This window comes from Rhipicephalus sanguineus, chromosome 10 (genome assembly GCF_013339695.2).
Source record: "Rhipicephalus sanguineus isolate Rsan-2018 chromosome 10, BIME_Rsan_1.4, whole genome shotgun sequence".
NCBI classification, from domain to species: Eukaryota; Metazoa; Arthropoda; class Arachnida; order Ixodida; family Ixodidae; genus Rhipicephalus; species Rhipicephalus sanguineus.
The window spans coordinates 14,477,861-14,485,573 of record NC_051185.1 but is presented as its reverse complement, the minus strand read 5'-3'; the positions used below and the strand labels follow the sequence as shown (position 1 = coordinate 14,485,573).

At 42.9% G+C, this 7,713-nt stretch overlaps 1 long non-coding RNA gene across 1 annotated transcript; it reads right to left on the bottom strand.

Moving 5' to 3' along the window:
- Positions 1–514: 514 nt before the first annotated feature.
- On the bottom strand, positions 515–6,568 carry LOC119372485 (uncharacterized). The gene is made up of 3 exons (XR_005179556.2): positions 6,339–6,568; positions 3,148–3,211; positions 515–688 (listed from the first exon to the last, which is right to left on the bottom strand). It is a non-coding gene; the product is annotated as an uncharacterized LOC119372485 (long non-coding RNA).
- Between the last annotated feature and the right edge of the window lie 1,145 nt (positions 6,569–7,713).

Here is a 7,713-nt window from a genome sequence, read left to right as displayed (position 1 = left end):
TATGAGCCCTACCGTAGTGGTGAGCTCCGGGAATTTCGACCATCTAGTGTTTTTTAACGTACACTGAGATCGCACAGCACATGGGCACCTATAGCATATCACCTCCGTCGAAACGCGACCGCTGCGGCCGTGATCAAGCCCGCAACATTCGGGTCAGAAGCCGAGCACCGTAAGCACAGTACCACCGTGGCAGACCACGATTTTCATGTGGCGGCAGAACTGGCCTCACCGTAATTTACTGCAACTGCGAAAGCATATATCGGTAGAGGTTTTGAAGAAATTTAGGAAGTGAGCTCTCACCTGAAACGGCCTGAGCGCCGCATGGAGCTCTACAATGTCATGTGTGTTCAAGGTTCGAAAATAACCTAACTTACGTAACAAAGTAAACTAGTGTGTTTTTAGCCTGTTAAACAACGAAACGAGTACTAACCTTCGTGTTCAGAGCGGGTGTTCAAGCACATGGCCATCGTTGTGGTTGAAAACGTTTTCCCATATATATTATTCTGTAGGGTGGTAGCAATGTTTATTGCTATAATTTTTATGTAACGAAGTCTCATATGGAGCGTTATGCTCCCTGCCATTGTTGATAAATTTGGCAGCGATATTGGACGTTAGCGCCGGTCTGAAATTTTCTGCACTGGCAGTTTGGGCCACCACCGCACGAGCTGTCGTTTGGACCAGTGCAAAGCTAGAAAGCAGGGAGAAAAAAAAATACGCATTTTTGAGATCGATTCTTTGCGTACCGTGATATCGGTTGCAACTTCGCACTGACCAGCGCCAGTGGATCAAGGTTTCGTATCATTCAAGATTACAATATTTCGCATTAAAAAACGCACAGCTTTACGTTTGCTTTAGTTACTACTTCTGTTCTATTCTAACTGGCTTGCTGTGGCGAGGTGTAGGCTTATATCAACGTGGCTACTTCATTTCTACAGGTTCTGCAGCGCAAAAATAAATGATTTTCCAAAAGAAGAGTTAAATGGTAAAGAAAAAAAAATTGCCCAGCTTGCACTAAGTCGCGCTAGGCTGGGCACAGCAAAGCTGTGGTTGGCATTCGGCTGGACCTGGCTTCACTAGGCCCACGTGCATTCACACGCCGATTCACGAAGTGTTCATGTGATCACATTGTAAATCACGAGTATTCGCTAGGTACCGATCGGTTTCGAGTGGGAATCGCTTGGAAATCACAGCGCTAGGTAGCTGAATAATTAAAATTTCTTTTATGGGGGGTCTATGTTTCTTTCCATTTGTTTTTTTTTCTCTATTTTTTTTCTCTCTCTGTCTTGCTCTTTCTGTCTCTTACTTTTCTATTTCTTCTCCTTTTATTTATCGATTCCTGTTTATTTCTATCTTTTTCTTTTTCTCACTATTGTTTTCTGTTTCCGTCATGATCTCTGTTTTTTCTATGTCTTTTTTGTGTCCCTTTCTTTGTCTTTCTTTCTTTCTCTGTGTATTGCTCTCCCTGATTGTCTGTCTTTTTTCTCTCTCTTGCTTTCTCTCTGCTGCTGTCTTTCTCTTTCTTCCTATTTTTTTATTTTAAGCAAGCAAGTAAGCAAGCAAGCAAGGAAGTAAGCAATTAATTAATTAATTAATTAATTAATTAATTAATTAATTAATTAATTAATTAATTAATTAATTAATTAACAATTAATTAATTAATTAATGTGCAGCCTAGTGTTTGCGGTTTAATTCAATCTCTGCAGTAGATTATATATACGAGTATTCCAGGCGGCCAGCGAATGAGAAAGAGCACTTACAGAAAAAAATCTTTGTGAAAATTATCGCGCCAAAACGACTTCAGATAAAAAAGACGTCAGATTTAGTAAGAATGGGTATTTGCAATACTTAACAAGTTTGTAAAACACAATGTTGTGTGGATTAGTTCGAGATCTTATAGTTACTTGTAATTGTAAGCGCCCATCTCGGACATTTCACGTGTCACCGAAAGACGCGAGGCTTGACCAAGGTTTCGTCCTAAAAATATTTTGATATGTTCAGATTTTTATAATCTTATTGAAGGGAGTGACAAATAATGAAAGAAATGGCGTCGTGAATAGTGCTCTCGCAGCTTTGCAAAAATGTGCCTAAATGATCCGTAGCAGCCTCTCACCAATAATGAAGGCCATATCTTGATAGCAATATGCGCGTTGAATTGTTTAATTAGATGCAGTCTAAGCGTAGGTTGAACAATTCAAAACGCTGGCGTAAGAATTATGAGCGTTATCTGAATGATCTTAGCCTTGCTTCGCCGGTTTCTGGGCATCGAGTGACTTGTATATTTCTTCTGTAAATAAATTCAGTTGAAGTTAAGCCCCGCGTCAAGTCTACACCTTCGTATTGTCCTTTGTTCTTTGTTGCGCTAATTGAATATGTCTAAAGTAGGAATTTTAAGCCGTTCTAACAGATGATGGTATCAGGACTGTTCTGAGCCCAATCATTATAAAATCACACAAATACTCGAGCATGTATCCAGTATAGCCATCGAAGAAAAAACAACTGAGGGCTTCTAGGAGCATGTTAAACAATATTTAAAATAAGCGGTCGAGAAAACTTCCTTGAGAAGTCAGCTGTCTGGTTGCAGCGCAACTGCATAAATGTTAAATACATAAACGTCAGTACACTTAAGATGCATAATTAATGTTTTAGTTAATTGCACTATGACACGAATTGCATGCGGTGAGCCTGCAAGGCATATCCACTTGGAATATAATCTGAGGGCAGGCATAATTTTGATATACGCGCGATTGAACTTGCCGTAAAAAGTGCACGATTGCTCTCGCGACTTCTTTTTTTTAATAAAAAGCGCATTTAAGTACAAGAACGCATTGAAGAGCTTGTAAAAAACTGGAACAGCCCGAACATTTAGTAGGGCGCACTTGCAGACTGATATCTCGAAATTGGTGCCACCCGAATAATTTGTTCAAAACGGGTACGCCTTGCGAATTTTTTTAAATTTTAACTTGTCCTTTAAGGATGTTGTACCGTCTTATGACATTCAAATCAAGAAGGGTAAGAATTTCTCAAAGGAAAACTCGAATCTCAGGGTGCGCTTGTAGTAATAATGCAAATACCGATATCTCATATATACCGATACATATGATTCTAGGTATGAAAATTCGACCTCTCTAAACGAGTGCAGTGACTTACTCTGATACGACAACTGCCTATATTGTAGCCGCTGTTCTGGCCGGTGCTGTGACTTGAAGCATTTCTGCAGGAAAAAGGAACGCGTGTGACTAACATTGCCCCGCTTGTCTTGTTATGTAGCCATGCACTGCGTTAACGGTAGTATTGCAGAAATATGAACATCGATGGAATTGACCAGCGCAGCATTTGCAGCTTCGTAATATAGCTACAAAAGTAGGCTTTGTCCGAGATTTTTTAAAAACACGTGAACGCTGCAAGGATGACGAACACGAAGCTCGTGCGCGTCGATCGAAACACGAGGCGTGCTTGTGGTCACGTGACCTTTTTTGTACGATTTCGAGTCGGCACCAGCTTTCGGCTGTCGACCACATTCCCATGATACATATAAGTTTTTCGCCTTAATACACAGACTAACACTTGACACTGCCTACATAACATGCTTCTTCTATGGGATAGGAAATACAACAGCCGAATTTGTTCCCGTGAAGAATCGGATGAGGATACATATCACCTTATTTTGTTGTGCAGCTATTACTTAGCCTCGGCTTTGCACAATGATTGGCTTTGCCAAATGACGAACGGCTTTGCCAAATGACGAACCCATTTAAGAAAAAGAAAGAGCATCAAGCATCGGGAGCCATTTGTACCGTGCGTATCAGAAGTAGTATACGAGGTCCCATTATCATGCGGCTTCAGCTACATCGGCCAGACTGGTAGGTGTCTGAACCAAAGACTCATGGAACACAAGAGGAAGGTGGGGAACTATCGTGATGGCAATCTTTCGGTGCATTGTCATGAGTGTGGGTTGAAGAATGGCAGGTCTTGTAAACCAATATATGATATGTGTAGGGTGGTAGCTAGAAATAGAAGCCAAGATGTGAGGGAGATAATAGAGGCAGATTTGATTGCAAAGGCGGGTCAGTCATGCGTCAGCGCACCGCCCATTTTCTTGTCGTCGAAAGAAACACGGTTTCTCAGCACGTTCACGTAATATCAGCAGTACGATTTTGTGACGTCATGAAAAAAAGAGTTCATATTTTGCATTTTCGTAAATAAATGTCAGTTGGAAGTAAGCGCTTGTGTTGTCGTCAACTCTCTTTGTCCTTGTCTGTGCGCGCTTAAGTATCGGTGATCATGAGAGCACCCAGACGTAGGCGGCTAGATGGATAGATAGATAGATAGATACGTAGATAGAAACGCTCAAAGTACCAAAGGTTCGCTAAGAAATGCTTCGCATTTAAAAGTATATCTTTATTTTGGACGTACTATCTGTTTCGCAGAGAGGGTTGTTGCGTTCATCGCACTGTAGTAACATTAGATCCTCAAATAAGCTGTCTTCTGGACAGCGTCAGTTCGGTTTCGACACACGACTCGCGAAATAGAAAAGTTTATCTACCACTGCAGAAGAGCACAAGTTAGTGTTATCGCTAATGAATGCCGAAATATCGCCCGAAAAAAAATTGGGCGTGTTGCACCGGCCTCGAGAGAGATCTGCTTTCGTCAGCACTGACTCCTCGGTTCTACCGTCAGCGGCATCGGACCCTTTAATACAATGGAAATATTGTTCGTGTGCGGAACCCTCCGCCGACCTCCCTGTATCGCCGACTGGGGGCGCGCCTTTGCTTGGCTTAGCATGAAAAGTCCTCCCTTCCCTCTCCCAAACGCATCAGCTCAATGTCGCCAAAAAAAGTAACGAGATATTCGTGTCCTGCATAGCATCACGATACATTCGATACATCGTAAATGTATTTCACTGCTGAGATACAGATACGCACATTTTTCAAATGTATCACGATACAAAAATACAGATACTTTAATGTATCTAAGATACTATCGCGGTGCTGCCCAACCCTGACTGAAGTACGATGACCAAGGTAAACGAATTGTGCTGCGTGCGCTAGCAGTGCGTGCTCGGAGTTCACGCGTGCAGAGAAAATGAGTATCTGTACGGCACATTGAGCATAACAAGAGTTCATTCCTGTTTCACAACGGCACTGATCAATCGACTTACTGGGCGATACACGTCCGCGTCTTGGTTGTGTCGGTATGACAACAGTGCGTTCAAGTTTCGTCTTTTCACCAATAATAAAAATTTACGAAGCTATATACAGTGTGTAGCGTGGAGCCAACTTACACTTTTCAAATTCTTGACGAAGCCACTGATGCCAATCGCAAGCCATTGACGATGAGGTTGCCGCGATTTATGAGGACCTACGGAGGCGCGTGTGCGACTTCAAGAAGCGTTCGCAACAACGCCGTTATGTAAAAGGAGGCTATCTGCCGGGTGTAGTTTTCAGGAAATGACCTTGTAATTGGTGGTAAATGAATGGCATACGTGGTCCTATTTATAAACACCTATTTTGTCCCTGCGTCATTATATATATATATATATATATATATATATATATATATATATATATATATATATATATATATAATATATAGCTGAGAAAGGACGACAAACGTGCGAAACAAACTTTACTAACGTTTCGACACGAGGGCCTGCCTTCGTCAGAGTGTGTGTGTGTATATATATATATATATATATATATATATATATATATATATATATATATATATATATATTTCGCTGATGAAACTTAGAAATGAGGCAGTGAAATTTTGCAAATAAAATTGACAAGTTTTGGCGCTATTGAATGCTTCGGCCACGCAATATTGGATGCGTTAAGGAGACACCTTTTGGTGTGGCTCCTTTGGGTGTGGGTCTGTCCCTCCTCTGTAGTATGTAGTAGTAGGTAGCTACCTCTAGTTCTTGGTGTTCACTGGATGGCGCTGTCGTAGCCACCTCTAGTTCTCAGAAGGATCCCTAGATGGCGCGGAAACGCTCGCTGCGTTGCAGATGCGTGCTCTAGTTCCCCTCCCCCCTCTCCCGTCTCGCCTCGTGACGCCGACGCTCCGCGCTCGCTGCGTTGCAGATGCGTGATCTAGTCCTCTAGTCTAGTCTTTGCCCCCCTCATCATCATTCACCCCGTGGATATGCTGTGGATTTTTTCTCGACTTCTCGCTCACAGACAACGGGGATTTTTCGCTCACAATCAACAAGCCGAAACCAACGCCGACACCGGAATTTCTGCGAAACGAGCTCTTTAACGCTATCGCTTTAGAATAATGATGCAAAGAAATCAAATTATTTGTTGCTAGTAGTTGGAAGCAATGATAGCAATACTTACGTGTCCATGACTGTGATTGCAACAGTTAGGAAGAGGGCAAATTTTACAGGAGACATCGTAGATTGCTGGCTTCTGCAGAAGCTCTGTAGTGTGGATCAAGAGATTGCGGTAATATATGAACAAGTATGTATGCGCAAATGGCGATGTAACTGTAACTCAGCTTCCCGTGAATCTAAAATTTTCGCACAGGCGGTATCTAGAAAAACATATTATGCTTATATGTTCTGGCAAATGGAGAGACTGGATGTAAAATCTGCGAAATAATGTACATTTTGTCCACAGGACTAGGCGCACATGTGCATGGAACAATTGAACAAGCACAATGGGAAGTTTAATAGACAAAGATATGCAAGTGTGCAAGCAACGTAATTGTGCAGAGTGGCTCCGCTGTAAGGTCAGAAATAGAATATGTTACTTTCTCTGCAAAAAACTTCCGGCAGACCCACGCATTGTGGGAGTCGATTTCTTGCGAAGAATTCAGCAAGTAGCCTTTGCCGCATTTGCTACTTTCGCTTTCAGCCAAGCGTTACAAGGTGGAACGACGTCTTTGTGTACTTTGAGTAATTGTGTGCATATCGTGGGCTTCCCAGGAACGTCAGCAACACCGGCGCCCATAGAATAGCTTATGGTCCGACGTAACGACAGCACTCACGTTAGGACAAGGACCTCAGTTTTGTCACGACGAGGTGTACGCTACGGTGCGATGGAGTGCTTATCATAGGTAGCGGTCGTCGGCGTATTCTTCCGGGATCAAGCAGCTTTTGACTATAATTTGCTGAGTAGAATGAACGCACATTTGATGTTTATTGCATTGTTATAAAACTGGATAGCCAACGCTGCAACCACAAATGACTTTGTCCTGACATGACGCCCGTACAGTTTCAAACACTGTCCCGCCACGGTGGTCTAGAGGTTATGGCGCTCGACTGCCGACCCGAAGGTCGCGGCATCGAATCCCCGCCGCGGCGACTGCATTTGCGATGGAGGCGAAAATGTTTGAGGCCCGTGTACTTAGATTTAGGTGCACGTTAAAGAACAACACCAGGTGGTCGAAATTTCCGGAGCCCTCCACTTATTACTACGTTTCAAGCACTGGCGTGGCTGGATGATACAATACTTGACTGCCACGCAGAATGCCTGGCTTTTATTACGGCGGGAAGCGTAATTTTATCCTGTTATTCCATTGGCATCTTTCGCTCATGCACAACTCCGCCAGCGCCGGCACTGGATTTTTAGCGACACGAGTTCGTTGACGCTGTCGCGTTAACAGTTTATTATCTTCGTTGTTTGCAGTCACTTGTGACGTATACCCGCATTCCACGGGCCGTGGTATGTGGGTATGCGGCACAACATGCGGCACACGTGACTGAGAAAA